Source organism: Dermacentor andersoni, chromosome 8 (genome assembly GCF_023375885.2).
Source record: "Dermacentor andersoni chromosome 8, qqDerAnde1_hic_scaffold, whole genome shotgun sequence".
Taxonomy (NCBI): domain Eukaryota; kingdom Metazoa; phylum Arthropoda; class Arachnida; order Ixodida; family Ixodidae; genus Dermacentor; species Dermacentor andersoni.
The window spans coordinates 118,604,160-118,629,070 of record NC_092821.1 but is presented as its reverse complement, the minus strand read 5'-3'; the positions used below and the strand labels follow the sequence as shown (position 1 = coordinate 118,629,070).

The following is a 24,911-nucleotide window of genomic DNA, read 5'->3' as shown; positions in this document are numbered from 1 at the left end:
TCTGTCTGCGAACCTTTATCAACCATGATCAACTGTACTTCGGCGGCGGCTGCGTATAGCACGGCTATGCGGGCCCCATCCTAAAAGCAATCTGCGATGGGGACAGAGTGCCCCCGTGTCTTGATAGCTTCGTGTGCGCTGTGTTCTCGCCAGAATGTTCGCGTTGAAACGAGAGGCAGCACGAAGGTCACTTCGCACGCTGCTGCGCACGCTATATTCAGAGCGACCATCTTACCAAACACGGCGGGTCTTTTAATCTTACGTGACGGATAGATGGACAGACGGACGAGGTTTCTCGTTGGGTAGGGATATAAATGCTTACCAATTTAATACAAAGCAGCACTTGGAAACAAGCACAATGAAACTACAAAGTATGGAGGTGTTTTGTAAGACGAGTTTCTGTGACAAAAAGCGATCAAAGATATTGAATTCAATTGAATTCTTGTGTTTAACGTGCCAAAGTCACGATTTGATTACGAGGCACGCCGGTGTGGGGGACTCATGATCAATTTGGACCACCAGGGGATCTCTAAGGTGCCCCCAATGCACGGACATGGAACACGGGCTTTATTGCACGAGCAAGGGTATCGAACAAAGGGTGCGAAAATAAATAAAATGGACGCTCGGTTTCCATTTTTTGTTAGATCAGAAGGGTATAAGCCTTGGCCGTTTATGTTTTAAGGGCTATATATAAGGGCTGCTGCAAGCTATAAAACAGACTCATGTTTTTATTGCTGCGGCCAGCTCTAGTATTGTGACTCAGAAGGGCATTGTTACACTCGCAGATATCCTCATGTCCTTAAGATGCAGCTACTTCAAAATCTCATGGTGAGTTGTTCTTAAAACAAAACGCATTGTTCGAAGTATGACAAAATTATTTATCTGCAAGCCTGCCCATAGCAGCTTACCTAAGAAAGACAATAACAGCAACCCAATCCTAAAGAACGTTCATTTTTAGAGGCTCATTGTCCCAAATTGAGCATAAATATCTGCGAATCCAAGTTGTAGCTGCCAAGCTTCTCTTGCTGGAGACGGTGAAGATGGTTTGCAATCGGTTTTTTTTCGTCGCACTAGCCATGTTTTCTCTTTTGTCCCCATTGCAGCTGGGGGGTCCCACATGTGCTCATGCAGGTTATGACTGGCGAGGTTTTTATCCTTCAAACCAGTGGCAGAAACAAGTAACGCGTTACACTACTCGTCCGACTACTCGTCCGACTACTCGTCCGACTACTTGCCGGCCATATACGCGTAAGTATTTTAAACCGATTAGCATTTTTACGATACCTTACACAATTTCAGTAGACTAGCCATCCTTGTCTCTTGCCGTTTTCTGGGCTACTTGGTGTTTCTGCTTAGTCCATGATGTAAGACGTAGTACATCCAGCTTCTGCGCTGTGGAAATAGGCTTGAAACCAAACCGTCAGGCAAACTTGAGCGACAGGATGTGCGGCACTGGCTTTGTGCCACACTTCAATGAAATTCCATCCCACGAAACAGAGTCACTGTGTATCTGCCGCTCGTCAGTGAATCTCTTCGATACCAACTTGTATCGGTGGGCATGAGGCACTGATTACTGAACCACTTTCACGACAATTTGCTTCACTGCGTATGTGTCACTGGGTAGGTGGCAGTATTCAATGAAAACCACCAAACATTAAAATTTATCAGATGCTGGGCACAATCGAACCCGCGTCCTGTGTATTCCGACATTCTTGACTAAGTATACAGTCACATTCGCGCCACGTGAGGACTTTGTAGTGACACCTTTACATGGCAATGTGTGTTTGGTAACAAAGCACGAGAGAGCAGCGGGGGTGCTTGCACTCTTCGTGCACGAAGTAACACGACGCTGTCAGTACCGTGCGTGCCTGCATGACATGCCAGTTGCGCGCAATATTGCCGTGCAACAGGCGGCTCGGGACACTTTGCGTCTATTCGCGTGCTTCGTTTACGCTCTTAAAAAAACACTTTTTTGTAGCACGTATCGAGCAGCAGAAAGCTGCACCGGGAGTTTTCCGCGTTGTTATGCAATATTCTCATTGACACTTTTCGCATAGTTAGATTATTACAGTATTCTTCAAATAATGAGACTAATTGTGTGATCAGACGGAACGCGAAAAATGTGTATCTCCAAGCGACGGCAAACAACATTACCCTTGTTTTGTCTAGCCACGTGGCATGCGCATATCATTAAATCTTGGTGCACGATAGTTGGCACACCCAGTATAGCGTATGCACGTACCTTTTTATTTATGGAATAAATACATTCAAAATGAAAAAATTGTTTTGTTATGGTATGGTTCTGGGTTGACTTGCAGTCCTTGTTCCTGGTCTTGCAAATTTGTTTCCTTGCTATTAATATATTTTTGGTGCACCACAATGCTCCCCCGCACTTTTCTTTAAAAAAGTTAATGACGATAGGCCAAGATCGCTTTTTTTCGCTTTGAAGCTGCTTAAAAATCCGTACCAGGTGTGTTGCAGTACGCGAAGCCAATCCAGAGCTCCTGTATTGAATGCGACACTGGCCCAATATTCAGGTATCGCATTATATACGTGGTCGCAGTAACACTATATTTTGCAATAGAGAACGGACAGCTTTCGGACGCCGCACATCCGGACACCCCTGGTAGTCGCGGGGACAATCTGAGTTGTTTCGACAGCGCTTCAGTACCGATCAACGATGTTGCTTTGCCCATAGCTTCGTTGAGGGTAATATTTTTTTGCCTCTTCCACCAAACATCCTGGTTTTGCTACTGCTGGCATATCCCGGCTGTGTGGATGGCTCATATATATCATGGTACTTTCATTTGTCTACCCGTACTTTTTCTCCCTTCTGCATTGACATATTGTCATAGTCGTTCTATCTATGTCGGTCATTCTTATTAATTCCACTGTCGTCCTTGCATTGTCATTATGCCTTTAACTTGACGTTGACGCCATCATTCAATCGTCAGTGCGTCATCTTCACTCTAGCTTCGTCATTCCACTGCCGTAATGCAGTCATTGTCATGTCGTCGTAGACCTTCAGGCGTCTTCATTCTAGCGTTTTCCTACCTGTATCGTCATGCCGTCGTCATCGGGCCACCATCGTCGTATAGTTATTACTTCTGCTGGCTGCTGTTCAAAGTGTTGCACGACTACCTGGTACCGATATAACACAAAGAGCGGATGTAAGGCTCTAATGGACGCAGTCCACGGCGGCAGGTAATAAACATATGCGAGGATGAGAGCTAATACTCAAAGCACTTTCATTTTCATGTCAGCGCCCTCCTCCTGTCGTCGTCATTGCATTCCACTTAAACCATTGTTATCATGCCTTCGTTGTAGCGTCATCCTCGTCCCTCTGCGGTCTTCACTCTCTCACAATCACTGTGTTCTGAAATCAGTCATCCCGTCGCGCGCTCCCACCACTAGCCAAGCAACTCGATAAAACGCAAGCGGTCGCGTTTAGGCGACTCCACACAAGCACATACCCACACCCAAAGGACATTAACAAAATCAGAGGGGGCAAGGAAAGCGACCTATGTAGGCTCTATTCACCAACAGTGACACTCACACACATAATGTGGGAATTCACCTCGCTCCCGTTTTCTCATCCCCCCGTCAGCAGCGAAACTGACTGGGCAGCCTGGCTCAGTTCCGGGAACGTCGACCGACAGCTTGAACTGGTGGACTGGACGGAGAAGGCCAAGCAGGCCCAGGTCCTTACTTGAGCCCCATCCCTCAGCCACCTCCCCCTTTCCCCTTCCCCTTTTCAATAAAGTTTACGACCACCAGAGCCATTGTCGCCGCATTGTCATCGCTACTTAGTAATCATCACTCCATTGTTGTCATCGCGTTGTCACACAGTAACCCTCATACCGTCTGAAGATGTGCACTGCGCATCTTCAGCGTCTTCGGCTGCGCCGATAGCGAGTCAGCTTAAAGCCAGCGCTCCGAACGAAATCTTCAGTGGGCATGGACGCACGACAGGAATGATGGCCTCACGCATCTTTTTGTTCATTCCACAGGTCAGTTGCCTTTCCATATCAAGACTAAAATCCGACGACCCATTTATAATCGTGCTTCCATGCCCAGAAGCAGTGCTTGGTCCTTTTTGTTCTTTGTTATTGCTTTTGTGCGGTGACGTTGAGAGTAATCCTGGTCCTCCGAGAGAACAACCATCAGATACATTATCCGAAGTTCTGAAAACCTTACGCGATTTGAATCAAAGGTCTAAAAGAATGGAGGATAACCAAAAAGCAATGCTGGACACTATTACAGAGTTAAAAACGCATCAAGAAACGGTGGCGGAAGCGATATCAGAAATTAAAGAAAGACTTGCGACGGTAGAAAATCAGACCGGTAGTCTTGAAAAATGGCAGCATGAACTCGGTGACGTGCGTGAAGCGGTGGGGAATGTAGCAAAGGACGCTGCATTCCTACGCTCTCGACTGGATGACGCGGAAGACCGCTCTCGTAGAAATAATCTACTTTTTTATGGTTTAACGGACATCGCCACCGAATCCGCTGTTCAATCGGAGGAAAAGATACTGGACATTCTAACAAACACTCTAAGCCTCAGAATAACTAGTGACAGCATATCGCGCGCACATCGTATTGGTAGATTCACTCCAGGGAAGTCTCGTCCGTTGATAGTAAATTTTGCTGCCTATAAAACGAAGGAAGAAATATTATCGAACCGCCCCATGCTAAAAGAAATGAGTATCTCTGTTAGTGAAGATTTCAGTCCCGCTACACGTTACGCCAGAAAAGCTCTTATAGAATACGGAAAAAGTCAGAATGTACCATTTAAATTAAGATATAACAAGCTACTAATTGGTAAAAAATGCTATGTATACGACGCCACTGAGCAAAAGGTCTGTGAATTGAAGCCGTTAAGTAGCACCTCAGATGATGCCACGGCGTCTGTTCTATCCTTAAGATCAGGCCGCAATGTTCTAACGGCGCGCCCATAGGATAACGCGAGGGGTAGGGACCTCGATCCTATAATATCAAGACTACCGGTTCTTTTTACTAATATTCGTAGCTTCTTACCTAAAAAAGATGATCTCTGTAGCCTAATAAATGATTGTGATGCAGACATAATTGCATTAACCGAAACGTGGTTGACGAGTAAAGTAACAAACTCTGAGTTATTCTATTGTAATAAAAAGTATAATATTTACCGTACTGATCGCGCTAACACACTAGGCGGTGGTGTCTTAATTGCTGTTAATGAATGCTTTGACTGTTTCCCTGTAGCCATAACATGTAACATTGAATGTGTATGGTGCTGCATTTCTGTAAATTTCAAAAAAGTTGTGATCGGTGTTTGTTACCGACCACCATCATCAGCCCCTACTTTTTGCGATAGCATGTACGATTGCTTGTGCCAGATTAGTGTTCGCTTCCCCGGAACGCCAATATTACTTATGGGCGATTTTAACTTCCCGAATATTTCCTGGTCAAGCACGTGTCCTTTACTAAATACAACTTCCGCAGAATCAAAGCGTTTTGTAGAGATATGTGCTGATTTCAACCTGGTTCAGGTAGTTACTTCCCCTACACGTGTAACGAACACCACATCATCTATTTTAGATCTTGTTTTAACATCATCAACAGATATCATATCTAAGGTTACACACTCACCCGGCTTGAGTGATCACGACGTCTTGCATTTTTTCATTAGCTTGGCAATCCTACCGTCCCAAAACAGTATTAAAACCATTCGTGATTATAAAAACGGCAACCTCACGGCTATCAACAACGAACTTGCTCTTTTCCTTGATAATTACCTGCCTAAAGTTGCTGAGCGCTCACTGGATACTAACTGGAATATATTCAAAGAAAAAATTCACGATCTTGTTAACAAGTTTATTCCGAAGAGGCGCGTTTTTTCGAATAACAATGCTTCATGGTATACTAAATCTTTGAAACGCCTATCTAACAGAAAAAAACGTCTTTTTCGCACCGCTAAGCGGACGGAAAGCCAGGCTAAATGGTTTGCATACAAAAAAGCTGCCTCGGCCTACTCATCTGCGATAAAGAACAGAAAATTTTCTTTTTTCAATAATACCCTTCCGAACATGCTCATCAATAATCCAAGAAGCTTCTGGAATGTAGTAAGGCCTAGTGCATCGAAAATCATATCACTTAGCACGTCTTCCGGTGAGCCTATACCTCGGCAGCACTGCGCTACGATTTTAAATAATGTATTTATAAAAGCTTTCACTCCTTCAGCACATGATAACGACCTTCCTAGGCTACCATGCTGCAATTTTTTTCCTATGGATCCTGTAATTTTTAACTCTACCGGCATAAAAAAAATAATAGACACTCTTAAACTTACGTCTTCTTGTGGAATAGATGAAATCACGACGAAATTTCTAAAAAATACGAGTGAGTATTCCTCTATCATCTTAGAGATCATTTTTTCACAATCGTACCTGTCCTCATCCTTGCCTCATGACTGGAAAACAGCAAAGATTATTCCTATCCACAAATCTGGCGAAACTCAAGATCCTTTTAACTACAGGCCCATATCGATTACCTCAGTACCATGCAAAATTATGGAGCATATCATATTTTCTAACCTCATCAACTTTCTTGAAGAAAATAATTTTTTCTCTAACAGTCAACATGGCTTTCGCAAATTTTTTTCCTGTGAGACTCAGCTGGTAACTTTCACTAATGACTTACATGTATATCTTGATAGCGGCTTTTTGACTGATTGCATATTTTTGGATTTTTCTAAAGCTTTTGACAAGGTGAAACATGTACTGCTACTACACAAACTAAGCGCACTCAACATTGACCCGGGAGTACTCAGCTGGATCCAATCGTTCCTTTCTTCTCGTTCCCAATTTGTTGTAACTAATGACTCCACATCTCACGCGGCTCCAGTTGAATCCGGTGTTCCACAAGGGTCTGTTCTTGGCCCTCTTTTATTTTTAATATATATTAACGATTTACCTGATAACATTTCCTCACAAATTTGTTTATTCGCTGACGACTGCGTTATATATCGAAAAGTGACTAATGCATCTGATATAGCTACCCTTCAATCCGATTTAAATAACATATCTAACTGGTGCCTCACTTGGTGCATGGAACTCAACATTAATAAATGCAAATCTATGCGGATTTCTCGTTCTAACACAACTTGCCCTACCTATGCCCTTAATGACTGCCCCCTTCAATCCGTTACATGCTACCGTTATCTTGGCATTCATATAACTAGCGATCTTTCTTGGAAGCAGCATGTACAGTATGTAATATCTAAAGCTAACCGCTCCTTAGGATATTTGAAGAGAAATTTTTCGCTTGCGCCAGTTTCATTAAAACGGCTTTTGTACACGACATACGTCCGCCCCCAATTAGAATATGCCTCATCCGTTTGGGATCCTCATCAGATCACATTAATTAACGAAATTGAATCGGTGCAAAATCGCTCGGTTCGTTTCATCTTAGCTAACTACCATCGCACTGCTAGTGTTACATTAATGAAGAGAACCCTTCAAATTCCATTATTATCTCTTCGCAGAAAAGAATCACGCATTTCCCTTTTTCATAAAATCTACTACCACAACGCATCTCTTCGCCCTCTTTGGATCCAACCTGCGCCTTATTATTCGGCTCGTCGTGACCACTTACATAAAGTTAACGTACCCCGTCATAACACCGTCGCGTGCTCACAATCATTCCTTCCTAGGACTTCAGTCGACTGGAATAATCTACCTACATCATTAGTAAGCATCAGTGACCCCACTCGTTTTAAGAATGCACTAATCAACATAAAATAATGTATGGTAGCAAATGGCATAATTATGTACTTATTCGTTAACATTGTCTGCTTGCTAAAGTGTATTCTTTGTGTATTTTCATGTTATGTAAGCCTCTGATATTTGTTATGAATGTATTACAACTTTTGTCATATTGCTTTTGTTCGTTGGAAATTCCTTGAACTAATCCTGCATTTTTTACTCTTCGAATGTATTCTCGCCCCTCCCCTCTGCAATGTACAATTATGTACCTTGAGGGTATCACAAATAAATAAATAAATAAATAAATCCCTTTAAAGTAAATTTTGTCAGGAAACATTCCACTTTCGCCATCCTATTGCTGTCATGCCTTCTACGTAGAGTCGTAAAGCCATTGTAGCCATTCCGCCATAGGCATTGAGTCATCGTCATTCCAACTTCGTAGTTTAGTAATCTAATTGCACTCATGACACCGTCAACAGGTCATGGTCGACATGCATCTTCATCGCAAGACCCAATGTATTCCAGCTCGTCCCAGCATTGCCGTCGTGCCGTCGACGTCACAGAATTGAAAGTTTTACCCAATCTCATCCCATTGTTTTCTTGCCGTCATCGTCATTCCAGCTCTGCCATCCCATCATCAAATAATAGTCGTCTTACTATCGATGCCATTTCACGGCCTACATCACGTTGTCGTCATGCCATGGTCGTCATATTGTCTTCATGACAATGTAGTTGCTGCAATATTATCATTCAGCCGTCGTCTGTCCATTGTGGTCATTACGTTGTCATCAAGTTGTCGCCGGAACTCCTGTATCTTCATGCAATTTGTGTCATGTCATCATCGAATTCCACCACCCTCGTCGCGCTGGCACCTTCCAGTGGTCTTCACGCCGTCTTGGTTGTTCCATCATCGTCTACTTTAAAAGAGGCGGTTTCCTGTGAAAAAGTGCTGCTTTACGCCGTGCGATGCCTACATGCACAATATTTCTAAGCAAGAAAAGCGTCCCCCCCCCCCCCCCCCAAGAAAAAGGCTGCAAGGGCATCTAAGCACTTATGATCTGCAAATGCGAAACTATTAGATGTCTCCGAGTGCGTCGATGATTTATGTCGCTGACTTTAGTGCTGCTGCACAATGTTTCCGATTGAAATATTACAGCTTCTGAGATCGCAACAACCAAAGGCAACAAACCGGCCATATTGTGATCTCAGCTTGCAAACAAACGTTAGGCCACTTGCAAATATCAAGTTGGCCCACCCTATAATTTCAGTTTGCCCACCCCTAAGTACTGTTGTACCACTCGACATTTCAAAGTGGCCCACCCTCAAATTTGATGTTGGCCCACTTGCAAGGCAACCCATCCCCGTCTCTTATTTGCAAGTCGACCCACACCCCATTTCCAGTTGGCCCATTCCTACTATATAAGCTTCCCCATGAATTTTCTAAGGAGTGCTGTGTATCTGTGTGGGTCTTTTTATTTTTTCGCTTTAGCTCACTACTTATCGCTTAAAACCTTCCAATCATCTACATTTGCACCATCACAAGGATTAAATGTCTTAAATTTGCTAATCATGCATATTTATGCAGATATATGGCATTACAGTTTTGCGTGAAAGGGATGGGGTGCACGCTAAAGAACGCTTCTGCATTAAAAGTTCAATTTTATTTACCCTCGTAAGGCCTTGCCAACATTGCCGTTACAGTGGCCATAGCGGGCATTCATTCGCAGGCCAAGCCAGCGCCAACTCCAAGTAGATGCTGGTCCGAGTTGACCACTTATTATGCACTGCCTACGTTTTGTTTAGGGTTTACTACATATTTCATATTGTCCCGCGTGAAGAAAACAATTATACAGGAACCATCGATGATGATTACCAATATAAGCGAATGGCACGAAAGAACAGCTGAATGAACTAGCCTGGACGGTAGCTGCAGTGCCACTTGGTCCCTCTCCCCCAGACATCAGTTTTAGGATTTAACAGCTCTTAAAAAGCGAACGAAGTATGCTGTCAGCAGGTTAGAACAGAAGTAGTGGCACAGGAAAGTTCTAAGATTTTTGTGTTCAATACCGGTAAAAGTGTTTCTCTAGAAATATTTTGGGTATTAGTGGCGATCCACATCGGCTAATTAGAAGGTCAAGACGAATTGAAAATATTGGAGTGGAATTTTGTCATTGATCTTGCTCCAGCAGATCTTGTAAGTGGCGAGGGCATTTACCAGATCTTTTTAGTGACCTTGACAAGAAAAGTTGACTGCAAACTATCAACGCATGTCCTCTACAGTCAACAAAGTTAGCCATGTACCATGTCACTCCAAATAGGCGAGCAGTAGCTTTTGGAGCATGAGTAGACTTGAAGTCCACTTATCAGTACCTGGATAGAGTTTTGCAGCTTTTCTCTTTGTTTCTCGCGGTTAGCAACGTAATTACTAAGCGCGATATCAAAACCGACTGTTGTCTCGTGAAAACACAAATAGATAAAGCTAGGCATTTTTAAGGAAAACTTGGAATATATAAGGGGGAATTCCAGGGATATAAGGACGAAGGAGGTTTGGCATAACAGGCGATAAGAGCAGGCACAAGACTGAAGCGCTATAATGTAAAGCTATTGCAAACTTTTCTATTATAATTCTGCAATGAGTCCTTCGTGATTGGTGAAAAAATTTTCGGACCATCCCCACTTCGCCTGTTTCTCACGCGACGTCACGAAAACCGCGAAAACGCCCAATCCACTATGATTAGCGCAGACTCATTATGCATGATCAAACCGAACAAAAAAAGTAATTATTAGTGCGATCTCTCAGCTGAGCATTATTTGGGGAATGCACATTGCGTGTACTGTTACTTTTCGGTGAGACAACTTTTCAACACAATGACACCGCTTTAACAATTAGCACCATGGTGTGGAAACTACATTTCGTTATTGAACTCCACTTCATAAAACGGGGATGTCGTAATCGTCGTCCGACGGGTACCTCAAGCTCGTTGTATATTGTTCATTGTCGTCGTCGCCGCCGTCTATGGGCTTCGGCGACGTTGTGTGGGCGTCCCCACCAACTAAAAAGACACAGCGGGCGCGGCTGCAGCTCGTCGGGCTAGCCCCGCAGTTACTCCGTAGCCGCTCGTTCTTCTATCAAGCCTGGCAGAAAGAGCCCCACCACGTGCACAGGATCGCAGATATTCTTCACTGTAGCCTAATGTAACTGTGGTACAAGTAAGCGGTAGCGCACTGGTTAGCGCTCTCATCTACGGAGGGGTAGCAATGGTGGTAGAGCAGAGAATCAAAACTTCTCCGTGACAACTTTTTTAACAGCGGAGCTGTTTAAGCTTTTAGTTCCGCTGTGAAGCGTTACCAGAAAACTCAGCCCAGCTGTGCTGCGCTTCACACTGCCTAGCAACCACCTGCGAGAGCATCGCGCCATGTAACATCCACGCACGCCACGTGCGTAGAGCGGAGTCATGACGTCACAGCCGTGTAAAAGCTCAGAATAGCCGCCACGGCGACACAACTCTCGTCACTTCTACTCTGTGCCCACGTGCTGCTACCATGGAAAGACCGAAGTCCGGACACCCCAAGAAGAAGCGGCTTCCCAGGTAGAGCGCCGTACTGCCAAGGGAGAAGCGATGAGCCGCTGCCGAGCTGATCCGGAACACCGCGCCGAAGCTGCGGCGGAAAAGAGTGCGACCTCTAATAGAGGCGACGCCGAGTCGAGGATCACGAGTTTCAGTCCAGGTAACGCGAAAGTCAGCACCTGAACGCTCGATGTCGCCGAGAAAGAAATGCGGGCCTGCGACTGCTCAAATCTTCAAGCGTCAAGCCCTCCGGGACGACTTAACAAAACCTAGGATAAGCTCGCAAAACCTAGAAACAACTTAGCCAAGCCTACCATAATTTCGCAAAACCTAGAAATGATTTAACCAAGCCTACCAACAACTTAGCAAGACCTAGCATAACCGCGCTACACCTACAAACAACTTAGCCAAGCCACGTAGAAGTCAGGTGATCACAAGCTCCGCTGTTCACTCCAGCCTTGCACAAGCGCAAGCTGCGCACGTATTTTTTTTTTTTTTTTTTTTTAGATTGAGGAATGGCATTGTGTGCCGTTTTTCTGCTCCGAGTTTCTGAAGAAGGCGGGGTTGCACAATGAACCAATAATGCTCTCCCATTATTAACATAGTTCTCGCCCCTTATTAACAAGAAAATTTGCTTAGCCCGATTCCTACAGCGCGTAGAAGTCACAGGTGTTGATCATGACAGCGTAACCGCCTATGAGCAGCAAGCAATCCAGAGTGCCGTTCACCACAGACACTTTCAGCTACTAGGTTGTTGTGACAATGATAGTGACGTGCTCAATAGGCGAGAGCACCATAAAGCATTGTGGGAAATATGTGCACGTGCACACTCCGCTATAATTTCTGGGTGTGAATGAGAAACACACGGAAAAGAGAGAGCGAATGTTGCAAACTTGAAGCAAAAGCAGGTGAAGTTGAGAAGGACGGCTTTTCGACTTCTTTCATTTTTACATATTCAAGCATATTGTTTGCTTCAAACCTCCGTCCCATACGAGGCGTGCCTTGTTATTAGATTTAATTATTGTTCTTCGTCATTGAATTTGTTCTGTCTTATATTTTCGTATTCACCATCTTGAGAAAGTTTTCTCAATATTCTTAATGTTTTTGTTTGAAAATTTGTTCATCCGACCTCGCTAAATGGCCGATAAAATTGCTATATATTTTGCCCAATAACTAAATGTGCTTTAGATTGCTCATTGTTCTGAGGGTGTTTTTTTCTCACTACGAAAACATTTAACAGAATGCTGACACACAGCTTGTTTGCTTTTTTTTTTTTGCAGCCTCAAAGTCTGGAGGCGGTATGTGGGGATGAGGCCACGGAAGTTCTTCATGAGATTTACTATGGAGTGCTGTGCAACAAAGTTGAAGTGCCAAACAAAGACGATATCAAACATTGTCGTGTCGTTCATATCGTTATAGGTTCCATAATTTTTGCATTTACTACGCCACTGGTTCAGTGCTTGTACCCTATTTCTCAAAGGGTGGGCAACGCATATCCAGAATATAACTCGATCGCTGTCTAAAATGTACACACATATAAGTATTTTGTGCAGGCGGTGGCGTCGTACGATCGTTCACCTTTCTTATCCGGAGGAATTTAATACCTCCAGCCTGGATTCCATCTCACCTTCACACATCAGTCTTCTAGACGAGAGAGAAACGCTCTGGCTGGTAAAGAACAGACGTGGACGGATATGCTGAGCAAAGTTAGCAAACTAGGAATAACAGTTGTTACCAAGAGGCGCTTAGTGTGTTAATAATGGCATAATTAACTTGAAAAGATGCAAATAGAAGAGCAGTTTTACTTACGTATCTTGGCGTTACGTAGCATGTGCCTAGAACTGAAAGTTGCAACGCGACTACAAAATGTATTCACGGCACACGCGTAAATGAAGACACCCTAAAACGTTCAGCAAAAGCTACTTGTAGGGAGTGGAACCATAACCACGCTTTAATGAAAACTATACACCAAAAGAATAAAACGTTGGGCTCTCTGGTAGCACATGACTATGCTTACAGCCCAAAATAGAGAGATTAGACAGTAACTTTATTGAGAGTCAGTGCTCTGTGCATTAATTTCAGTTCTTCTGCCTATGTCGCTCTATTGCCACAGCCTAGAGTCCAATGAAGTTGAATGGCACCGATGAATGTGGCAAGTATTATAGGTGCGAGAACTTACCTATGGGAACGCTGCTCTTAGCTTAAAATCAACTTCTGTCTACCTGGATGAAGGGTTACCAAAGTGATTCAGGATAACTGACATTAGGTAAACAAGGCGAACGCACAAATGAGGCACTGCAGAGGGACCTGGGTTGGGCCTCTATTGAACCCAGAGAAGCACAGCTCACATGACGGAACTCCTATGAACAAGCAAGGTAAAATAGTTGCAGCTAGCGTGAGCAGTCCGTATTTCAATTGCGCGAACGCGGAACTGCGAAAAACTTCAAGAAAGGTGGCTACCATGTATAAGGTGATTGGAAGCAAAGGTAGCCAAACGGTTGTCCTAAAGACGACTGAGCCGCCCGAATCGGTGGCTGTGTAAGCAGCTCCACCGCAATGCACCCGTTTGCATTACCTGGTAAACGTTGTCACAGAACCTAACGAAAGTGTACCCTAGCTATGCTCAAGATTACTCTTCGCTTTAACACAACTGCGCACTGGTCAGTAAACATTGCTGTTTTCTATGTACGTCTGGAAGTGGTCAAATTCATGGTTTGAGTTTCCTAGGGAAAAGGGGGATGTGTAAAATTTGTAGTTCTCCTTCCCGTCAGGTGATTCAGTAAGGAAAAACTCGCACAAATATATGTCTCCTTATTTCCCTGCAATCGTGAATAGGGCAGAACCCTTCTCACGATGACTATCGGTAGTAATGGGATTCGCATTCAAGGAATGTAACTTCACACCATATTGTTAAAGTCACTTTCATTTCAAATACGATTATGAGTCTTGCATTGGTTCGCCTATAGGTGACATACACGGTCTTTGGTGTGTTTCACGTTGATACACTGTCTTTGGTACACTGTCTCGCTTGCCAAGGTCACCCATGACCATAATGGCATGACGGTCACTGTTGACGAGACCGCAGGGGCAACGATGAAATGACGAAGAATGAATGGCATATATGGAACGACAAAGTGGTATCACGACAGTTGTTTGACAACATTGACATGACGACTCTGAAATGATGACGATGCTATCACGATAACAAAGTAACAACTACGGCACGAGGAGGGCGGGATGGCGACGACTGTATAACGACAACCTATGATGAACCTGGAAGTAAGGGGACAATAGGGCTACCAATTTAGTTTAGTGCCTGCCTGACGATGGCGCAATGACCGCGACAGCATGAAAATCAGAGCATATTCATAATTGTATGACGATAGCATAAATACGCTAAAGCTACGAAAAGTAATGATGTCTGTGGAACTACAAAGGCAGTATTACGACAACGACTGGCACGACGGCAATGGGATAACTTTTTTGACAAAATTACGATGGTTGAGCGACAGCTTGACGATGACAGCATGTATACAATGGTAAGATGACGAATGTATGATGATGACGACTTGATTAGAGTGGGATGGCGAAGTTAGAATAGCGACTGTTACAATGACCACAATGACCTCCCGACGACAGTTTGACAATGAATTCAATGCGACGGAGGTATGACGACGAAGGCATGGCAACAGTATGCGGACAATTGTACGGTGACGCATTCATAACGACCATGGCGTCACGAGGATACGACAACAACGGTGTGACGAGAGTTGGATGAAGAAGCTGACGTGACTGCAATAGAACCATCAATACGGCTTCACGATGGCATGACAATGAATGCCGGGTAACTGTATGGTGGCAATATGATCACGCCGGCGTCACTACAACGATATGACAATGGATACATTAAAACAATTTCCTGAAGACGACGCGACGATGACAAAGGCACAACGGCATTAACCTCCCTAATGAATGTGGAGGCATGATTTTGGTAAACTGACGAAGAAGGAACAAAGTTGATCGAACAATGGAAGCAGTCCGATGAGGAAGGCATAAAGACGATAGTATCACGTTTCTGAATGGATGACGACGGTAAAACCAAATGAAAATAGCGGAACGACGCCAATTCTTGACGGCAACTGTCTGATGGAAACACGACATGAAAAAAGAGGAAGCCGAACGTAGAATGACCACGTATGAATGACCCCAACGGCATCGCGACGACAGTACGACAGCAAATGCATGACGATAACGCAATGAGGATAACTCAATAAGACAATACAAAATAATCTTATGAAGCCAATGACGCTACAACGATTGTATAAAGACGACGGAGTGACCACTGCTGTATCACGAAGATGGCCTGACAGCGAGGGGATGAGAGAGTGTGATGATGAAACTGCAGATGGCGATGCAATGCCGACGTCGGTATCACGACGACAGTATGACAACAAATGCCTGACGACTGTATGCTGAATATGGCATGGCGACGATGGCATGGCGAGATTCGGATGTCAAAGCGGCTGGGATGGTTGTTCTCGTGATCCTAGGGCGGGGCTTGAGGACCTCGGCTCGGTCAAGTGTTGTTGCATCGGTGTAGGCTTTTTGAAGGGCACTGTTCGGGTGGTTCCTGTTTGATAAGATATTTTTAAGGTGATCGAGTCTATCTATATATGGGTACGCCTTTTGCACCAACCTAGGCGAACATACTTATGGGGATTCTAGAAACACAGTTCCTATCGCGCTGCACTGACAAGCCCCACACATGCCTACGATACATAGACGACATATTCAATATATGGGCACATGGTCAAGATCGTCTAGATAAATATGTAGAATTTCTTAATTCTTTTCACCCAACAATAAAATTCACATCAGAATCCTCAACGGAACGCATAAACTTTCTGGACACAAGAACATACATTGACAATGGGACACTGAAGACAATGGTGTAAACGAAAGCTTTCAACAAACAACAGTACCTAGAATATACGAGCTGTCATCCCAGACATTGCAAACAACGCACCTTTAAAGGACAAGCCGCACGACTACGTTGCGTTTGTGTTGAAAACCAAGACTACATAGACAGACTCGATCACCTTAAAGCAACCCTATCAAAGAGGAACCACCCAAAGAGTGCCCTACATGGATAGAACCAAACTTGATCGAGCTGAGGTCCTTAAGCTCCGCCCTAGGATCAGAAGAACAACGACGCCTCTTCTTACTACTAAATTCTCCAACGCACTCCCAAACGTGAACAACATCCTCAAAAGAAAATCTATGCAATTCCCACCAACAACCAGAAACTTAAGATTTTCCCGAACCGCCCAGAGTAGCCTACAGACGCAACACTAATTTTAAGGATGTTCTTGTACATGCAAAACTAAGGGCAAAGACGAAGTTAGGAACCGGTCCCTGTGGTCGCCCCAGGTCCTCTACATGCAAACATGTTCAGTCTACTACTACAGTAAAAAGTACAGAGTCGAATTACTCACACGAGGTAAATTCGAGTTTCACCTACACATCAAGCAACGTAGTCTACTGTCTAGAACACGCCGCTTGTAACAAACAATACATAGGTGAAACTCGACAACAAATTCAAACAAGACTCAATGGTCACCACGCAGATACAAAACACAATTTACCTAAAGCAGCAGCCAGCTACTTCAATGGAGATGGTCGTACATTCGACAAAGCAAGGCTCTATATACTGCAAACAAATTTCCGTTGACACCGCGAGAGGAATTATACGGAAGCATGCCTCACACACAAATTTTAATGCCTACACCCGGCAGGAATGAATTTGGCACGTGGCAACTTAAAATATTTAAAAGCTGCAATTTAAATGTGAAAGTCTCATATCATCAACCAAGGTACAAAACACATTGTGCCACAAGCTACCCTTCATTCTTAACCTCACCTATTTCCACATTTCCAATTTTTCCCTGCCTACTACTCAATTTAATATACTATTTGATGTCTTCACGTTTATATGAAATGTACGACCCCTTTTCCCGTGTACACCTGCACCCGCCCGCTTCTATTCATGTCACCCTCCTATTTGTTATTCCGGTTTTGGTTCGCCCCCCCCCCCTTTTGTCCCTTATTTATTACATTTTTAAACACCCTCACCAACACATTCCAAGGTCCCAGACGCCAGGATACCTTTTTCGGCGCCTCAGCCACACGGGATGTCACCACTTCTGCATACCGCCATGACGACCCCTACGTTGAACTACTGGGGCTAACATCCCCTGAAATACTATGCCGCTTGATTAACTCAAGCAGGCTAGGTGACTGTTTGTCGCCGTCACGTTTCAAAGAAAACGCAATAAATCATCATCACCATCATCAGCATCCTATCGTTCCGTTGACACGCGATGTGACATGCGCGCCTCGGAGCGTCAATATGTACAAACTTTGCATTGTAGTTCCATCACATTCCACCAGGTGCCGCGACATGTAGCAATAGCATATAGCATTTGCATGCCGCATGTAGCTGGAGCTGGTGAACTCAAGCAGGCTAGATGACTCTTTGTCACCACTCCGCTTCGAATGGGGTGTCACCATCTCAACCGCAACGTACCGTGCCACGGATCAGGGGATGTGACCTGTGCGCCACGTAGTCTGGATACCGGCTGGATATTGGCCATAGCGCCTCCTCCTCCTCGCAAGGTTCGAAGTGCTGCTGAAGAAGCGAATCGTCGAGCTACACGCACGGCTGCATCCAGACAGCATCAGGCTCACCCGACCACTGTGCAGAGAGCAGGACAAGCCGCAGCTCGTCATCGACGCTGGGCGACTCCGGGTTAATCTTGACCATTTGGGCTTCCTTAATATGCGGCCAATGCACGGTACACGCGTGTTTTTGCATTTTATCTCCATTAAAATTCGGCGGCCGTAGTTGGCAGTCAATACCGCGCCCTTGGGCTTTGTATCACAGCATCATAGCCACCATGCCACTGCAGTGGATATGTCATGGCTGGTCACTTGCTATTCCGCTAACTGCTTAAAGTCAAAAGCCAACAAGAAGACGCTTCGTGGGCTCAAAATGTTGTTCAGGTGATCGAAAGAGAAGCACTTGAAAGGAAACCAAGGCATGGTGTGAATACTGCGGCATGGCACGGTACACTATTCCTTGCTTTGAAGTCTTGAGAACGGTCAAAGCCAAATTACACGGGTGTTCATCAAAACTATATTGCTGCTGTTTTAATGCAAAGAACACATCTTTTAAGCTAAGCTATTTTCTTCTCTACTAGTAACCCACCTGAACCAGTATAATTGCACTATGTACCAAAAGAATAAAAAGAATGATGGCGCAACAACCTTTTATGTCCACATTATGCAGTACGTATCACGTACTTGAACCAAGGATTTTAAGTGCTTAACAGCAGCTGAATGAAACCAAAGACATGGTTTGCCGTCATGTGGCGCTCTTTAGAGTATTTCTTTATATTTCACCTAATGGGTAAATAAGTACGATCGCTTATCCAAAATTTCGAATATTAGCTTTAGGGCCAAGTGCGTTTCGTTTACATATAGAGGGAATTCAGAAATGACCGATCCAATTTTTCGCGACAAAGTACATGCAACTGGGTGCTCTTCTTTCTGCATTTCATGAAAGCCCGCGACATGTGAAATAAAGCCACATGACTGGGCTCGTGCACCATCGCATCGCAAGACTCAATGATGCGCCGAGCCTCTCTATTATAAGGGATGATGGCACTTCCTTTCCGTGTGCCACCGCAAAGATGCCGATGCATATGAAGGCGATGCCTAGAGCCGCGGCCGCTGACTTTGCCATGGTCCGCGCGCACGGTTTTTTCGCACGAAGGGCGCTTGAGAGCACTGCAGTGTGATAGCCACTGAGTGTAGTCACGTGGTATTGTTTCATATTTCGGGGGCTTTTTTTAAGCGCCAAAAAAAAAATCACCCCGCAGCATGTACGTTGCCGGAAAAAAAAAATTGATCGGTCGTTTCTAGGTCCACTCTGACGGAAACAAAACATTCCTGGCCCTAAATTGCATCTTAACTAATAACCTACTGAACGGAGTATAAAAGTATTCTTTGGTATCACTCAGCTACGGCTAACCACTTCTTTTTAAATCCTTGCTTCAAGTCACGTGAAACACCCTGTATAGCTTACGTTGCATTACCGGAATTGTTTGTGTTAATAAAATTGCGGTTGATAACATATATTGTTACAGAGAATCTGCTTAGGCTATTTAACCAGACATACTAGCAGATATAGAAACGGTTACAAAGAAAGACATTGATGGCACTGGCACCAAGCGCGTACTGATTTTATTCGTGGAGGGAGCACAGCATTTATAATCACGTTCACTTTTTGGGGGCTGAGTGCCATACACAAGCGGCAGCGTCTTCATTATTTTGGCCCGAATAAATTACAAGATTTTCTAAATAAACTGATTATTTGAGGGCTCAGTGGGCAGAGGTTAAGCAGGAGTCTTCCTTCCCTGGGTTTTAAACATCGCAGGGCAAAGTAAGGTGGCTGCAGTGAGGAAGATTGCCTATTCAATGCCGGAATAGATGTTTTTTGATGTTTCTTCTTCTGAGGCAGACAAAATAGTGCATTGACCTCAGCCGTAAAGATACTTGTTTCCGGATGCAGTACATCGAATTCCGAGAAGGATGGACCGACGGCTGCATGGAGACCCCGGCATGTGGCTTCGATGCTTCTGTGTAGAACTCTGTGCACGAGTGCTTGCACTGGAGTTCTTGGAAATGCATTCGGATTTCGAGCTCTGACGCTTGCTTTGTAACTTCTAGAAAGAATATGTCACATTCTGTTACCTGCCACTCCCAAAGAGGTAACAGCTTTGTTGGACGCATTAAGCGATATTCGAGGAGAGGGACATGCATTTCATCGCTAAGCTCCCTCATACGCAGCGAGAAAGGCTGTCTTACAGAGGGACGATTACTGAAAAGTGTTGCACTCGTCGTATCGTTAACGGTTCTCTGCAGATCGAGTGACCACTCAAGTGATTATACACATGAGCTTTCAATAGAGCTTGTTCTGAAAGCGCCAGTGGCTAAGCAGATACCTTGATAGTGGACGGGGTCTAGCATATTCAGCGCGCTCAGGGCAGCAGAGTTATATACGACGGCACCATAATCTAATCGTGATTGAATTAGGCTCTTGTAAAGATTCAGCAAACAGTTCGTGTCGCTACACCCCGTTGTGTGGGATAGAATTGTCAGTAAGTTCATTGTTTTTAGACATTTTGCTTTAAGATATCTTATGTGTGAATGAAAGAAAGCCTGGAGTCAAGTTTAATGACTATAAATATGTGCTCTTTGATGACAGGTGTTTGTCGTCCACACAGTACCACACAAGTATCTGGAACTAGGCCTCTCTTTCTTATAACAGGAACACAAAAGCTTTTGGGGGGGGGGGGCTAATTTAAATATCTTTTTGTCTGCCCACTTGGATACCTCGTTCAAGCCCTGCTGCATCTGTTTCTCGTACACTGCGGAATTACAGGGTTTGAAGCCTTTTTAATGCCGTCCACGTAGATGGAAAAAAAATGGCAGGGGTGATGAAGCACGAAGTGGGGTCATTTTAACGATAAAGAGCGTGCAGCTGAGCACACCTCCCTGAGGTACATCAGTTTCCTGTATGTATGGACGTGACAATGCATTGCTGATTTTGACGCGGAAGGTACGGTTGAACAAATAGCTTTCTATTAGGTTTAGCATAATGTCACGGATTCCCAAGCCCGACGAGCCTTTTAAGATTCCGTAGCGCCACGTTGTGTCGTAGGCTTTCTCCATATAGAGGAATATGGATAGGAAGAACTGTTTCTGTACAAATGCGTCATGGATATTTCCTACAACGTACGCAAGATTTTTGGTTGTGGACCACCCTTCCCTAAAGCCACAATGATAGAGATCACGCATTTTGTTCGGTCCAAGGAAATGTATGAATAGCCAACAAATCATTTTTTTCAAATAGCTTACGAAGGCAAGTAATGAGAACTATCGGGCGGTAACTTGTCACCGAGGAAGGGTCTTTACCCTGCTTCAAAAACGGGACCACACTTGTTTCTTTGCAGGCGGATGGAAGGCACCCGGCAGCACAAATACTGTTGAAAAGTTCCAATATTGTCATTTGTATGGCAGTGTGTAAATTTTTCATCATGTCATACAAGACTTTGTCGGGTAACGGTTCTCAACTCGGCAATGTTCGATGGTCGGCTATATGGTTCCTTCCGTCGGCAATTACGCACGACTGGCTTACATTCTACTATTTGTTTTTGTTTAAGGAAGAATTGTGAATAATGGATTGAGCTTTACACACTCTCAAAGCGCTCCCCAAGAGAATCTGCCTAGTTTTATAAGGTATTGCGTTCGTCGTGCACAAGAGGTAAGGGGTGGATTTGTTGTCCTTTAAGCTTTCTTAAGCCATTCCATACTTTCGCCTTCTCTGTGTATGGATTTATACCCGAGAGAAACCTCATCCAACTTTCTTTCTTTGCCTGACGATTTGTCCGCATTCCCTTTGATTTAATGTTTTTAAATTGAATGAGATTTCCGGTATTTGGCGATCTGCGCAATACGCACCATGCCTCATTTTGCCTCTTTCGCGCCACTCTACAGCCTTGGCTCCACCATGGAAGACGTCTTGTAAGTGAACCCTCCTTCGTTTGTGTGATAAACTTTTCGGCTGCATCAATAATAGGCGCAGTAAAATGTTCAACAGCATCATCTATACTACAATCGAATATAAGATATCGTGGTAGATAAGTCCATTCTTTAAAATGCTATCAGTCGTCAGCCCATGCTTATTTCCATCAAGAAATATGGGGAGGGTTCATTATGCAGAGTTATCAGGTTTAAAGTTACAACAAAGTGGTCATTTCCAAAACGTTTTTTTGTTGACGTTCCATTCCAGGCGAAGCAGAAAAGAAGCAGAGCCTATTGCTAGATCTATTGATGAATACGAGTTGTTTCGGACGCGGGAATAGGTCGGCTTCTTTTTAAACAGGCAAGCACTGGAGGTCAAAAAAAAGTTTCAATGAGTTGACCTCTCGCGTTGCATACCGAGTCTCGCTACATCGTATTGGGGGTGTTAAAATCACCCGCGAGTATGTAGAGGTCCGGAAGCTGATCAATGAGGTTAAAAAGATCACTTTTTCTGAGATGATATATATCAAAACGTTTATTTAAAAGAAAAAAAAATGCAGAAAGCGAGTGGGTGGAGCCCCTAGTCCAGGGCCCCACTGGCTTGAGCGGTCCGCCGTGCTTGGTCGAGGAGCGCTAGTTGCATCTTCCGATCCTCGCTGGCGAGCCAAATCTCCCACTGCTCCCTTCCGGAAAGTTTGCCGGCTATTTTTGGTGTATTAATTTTGGGTGGTAGGGGGCTTGTGTATCAAACACACATTGACTAGTTTATTAAAAAGGAATGCCCCAACTGATACTGTCTCAAGGGGCGTCTGAAGGTCGACATGTTGACAAGCTACAGACTGGTCAACAACTATTGCTACACCGCCGGAGGCGTTAATCTTGGCGCGGTTTTTTCGGAAGATGATGTAATTGCGAAGAAAGCACGTGTTTGTGTCTTTTCAACACACGGCAACTTTGGATTACGTTTGTGTGGGAGTCCTCTCATATCGTCGACGTTATGAAGAAGTCCTCCAACATTCCATGTGACTCATAATCAGACAGTGGTTCTGACACGTAAAACTCCATAATTTAAGTTTTTTAACATTCCTTTGTAGTATTTGTGTCTTCATTACGATAAATGGGTTTTCTGCGGAGTTTTTATGATATGAAGATTAGCTGATGGGCCATTTCCAGGTGCCGTGACGCAAGGCTTTATTTCTTAGAACGATCGCGAGAATCTCACCGCTCCTTGGACACTGGAGGCGCCATCTGCCTGGTCGTTGTGTCCATCGCCTCTTGCGAAGCGCTGGACACATGCCGTGCTGCGTTTGACGACACTTTTGAGGCCACCGGCTTGAATGTCGATGGCCCTTTCTGCTGCGGTGGCAGAGCAGTGCCTGCTGCATCCACCAGGGATGGAGAGATGGCGTCACTACCGGTTCACTGCGTGTGGGCCGGACAGCCACCGGAAGTCATTGTGTCGCTGCCCCCTGACGCGTCACATCGGCAAAAGTGTTCTTGGGCAGGTAAGATACCCGCCTGTGCGCCTCCTTGAAACTTATATTTTCCATTACTTTATTGTTACAATTACCTTTTCTTTATTCCAGAATGAACACGACCTCGAGTATGTAGCGAGCTACCCATCACAGTTTGCACAGAGAAGAGAGTTCTCGCACAATTCAGAGATGTGTTCATGAGCACTTCATTTCGCGTAGGCATGGAGGCTTCGGCATCGCTATGAACTGCGGCCGAAACGTTGGAATCTGTAACATAGGAGAGGATTTGGCCCGTATGGCTTAACCCGAAGCTTGATGTACCCGGCCTGAATGTACTTGGGTAGGACACTTGAGCCGAAGGCGAATATCAGGTGCTTTATCTGTATTTGGTGTATTTCTTGGTCTTTTTCGACTTTCTGAGGGGATGACGTGGAATCACAGGAACTTTGGCCTTTGACGTTCAAAGAATTTGAACACATCTTTGGTGTGCCCCCTTTTTGAGGGTGATCAGGGTGTGGAGTGAAGGAACTAGCCACAAGGATATGTGAAGATTTCGGCAGCAATGCCAGCCACCACCGTGGAGCCCTTCACGGGGACACGGCATGACCTGCGAAACGTTCCTGTGAAACGTTCCTGTAAACGCCAGCTGTACGTTACCGGTATAGCCTAATATGGCATAGCCTAGGTAGGCTACTCACACAGGGTTAGCTCTCGCTGCCTATAAAATCGGAAGTAATGCAGAAGAAAGGAGAAGGCAGGAAAAATTAAAAGTGTGAGAGAAAGACGAAGATTGGAGAGAAGGATAGGAAAAGGCAACTACCCATTTACCCCGGATGAGTAAGTCCGGAGGGGCCGTCTACATGAAGCCTAGGCGAAAGGGTGTATTGCCTCCGCCGGTAATCATTAAAGGCTCAAACACTCACCGTCGGCTCAGCGCCCAGGATCCCCTCTCCCCCGAACACGGCTAAGTCCCACACGGTTAGATGCGTCGGGAAGGTCCAACCTCTTGTGCTCAGTGTGGTTGTATTTGAGAAAGAAAGTTAAACTCTAGTGACTCTTGGAAGCGTATTTTCAATTTAGGGCCTGAATTTTTTAAAAGATATTTTCAACTATTCCAAAGTTCGAAATAAATAGAAGCCCGAGTTTACAAATATGTAGTCCTGCTCCAATAACAAATATTGCATTTCCGTAACCGGCATTCATTCGATCATCCAAAGCGGACAAATTTAGCATATCGATTTATATCTCATGTCATTTTGTTAGATTGTTTACAAGGGTTGTGCGATAGCTCGATTCAAAAAGTCCTCGTTTGTTTAAAGCCATGTGCAATATACCAGTTTGGTCCGCTTTAGATGCACTATTAAATGCAGTTGACAGAAGTATAATATACTTTATTGGTGAGTTACAGAGTTAAAATCATGATAGATTCACTTTTCGAAAATGTTCGAATTTTGTCAATTGTTATGATTATTTGA

General features: G+C 44.4%; 1 long non-coding RNA gene across 1 annotated transcript; it reads left to right on the top strand.

The window, feature by feature from the left end:
- The first annotated feature begins 786 nt into the window (after positions 1–786).
- Positions 787–12,709, top strand: LOC129384228 (uncharacterized). The gene is made up of 2 exons (XR_008611974.1): positions 787–1,248; positions 12,595–12,709. It is a non-coding gene; the product is annotated as an uncharacterized lncRNA (long non-coding RNA).
- The last annotated feature ends 12,202 nt before the right edge of the window (positions 12,710–24,911 follow it).